This window comes from Astyanax mexicanus, chromosome 12 (genome assembly GCF_023375975.1).
Source record: "Astyanax mexicanus isolate ESR-SI-001 chromosome 12, AstMex3_surface, whole genome shotgun sequence".
NCBI classification, from domain to species: domain Eukaryota; kingdom Metazoa; phylum Chordata; class Actinopteri; order Characiformes; family Acestrorhamphidae; genus Astyanax; species Astyanax mexicanus.
This window is the reverse complement of record NC_064419.1, coordinates 20,272,434-20,273,471: the sequence shown is the minus strand read 5'-3', so window position 1 is coordinate 20,273,471 and position 1,038 is coordinate 20,272,434.

Below are 1,038 nucleotides of genomic sequence, written 5' to 3'. Positions count from 1 at the left end.
TTGCCTTTCTCTTCCCTCATTTGTCTCTGCACAACTTCACCTCACCCTGCCTCTCTTCCTCACTGAACACAACTCCCCCCTCTCCCACAGCTTCAGCAGTGAGTCCTGCAGCCAGCAATACCATGGACACAAAGAAAGACATAACAGAAAGTATAGAAGAGGAGCTGCTTAGTAAAATGGAAACCAATGGCTCAATTATTCAGTGGCAGATGAGCAGCAGAATAAGGTCCGCTGTCCAAATCCAAGCCCAGATGTTGCCCTAAGCAGATCGGGACTGGTGAACTATTGAGAACTATTTTAATTTAGTTAGCTTTTATTTTAAACAGCGTGAATTTACTGGCCTTTACAGTGGGGGTTCATAAGGAATAAAATTTAAAGACCAAACCTGTGCATTGTAAATATCACCAAAGATACTCATCAGCCAATCAGTGCAGATTTGAGAGTGTGGCACACACAGTAGAGGTACAAAATGAGCTCATTCAGAAGGTGCTCTAAAAACACACAACACTGCGAAACCCCACTTTTCAGCTAAACAGACAGTTCAAACCAACATGCTAATAAAAAAACTGCAGTTTAAAGCGTCACCACGGAACAATAAACTTTAGAGCAGAAATTCCCACTCTTACCTGAACTGAGGGCTGACCAATCAGCTCTTCACACAGGTTTGAGAACAGACCTGATACTGTTTCAGCCAGATTTAAAGAAAATTAAGTAAAACATTTATTTTATTTAGTTTTTTTCTTAAGCACATTAGATACACTTTTTTTGTTTTAGGCTACTTAAAAAGTTAAGAAAAAAACATTTATTTGTACAATAATGTTAACAATTAATTTGTATTAATTACATTTCAGACTTTCAGTTGTTGATAATAGAATTAAAATGTATAAGCAAACTGTGTAAGAAAGAAAGAGATAGATAGAGAGTTAGAGAGTCAGAGAAGAGAGAGAGAGATAGAGGCAGGGTGAGAGAGGAGAGAGAGAGAACAGAGAGAGAGAGAGAGAGAGGAAGGAGAAAGAGAGAGAGAGAGAGAGAGAGAGA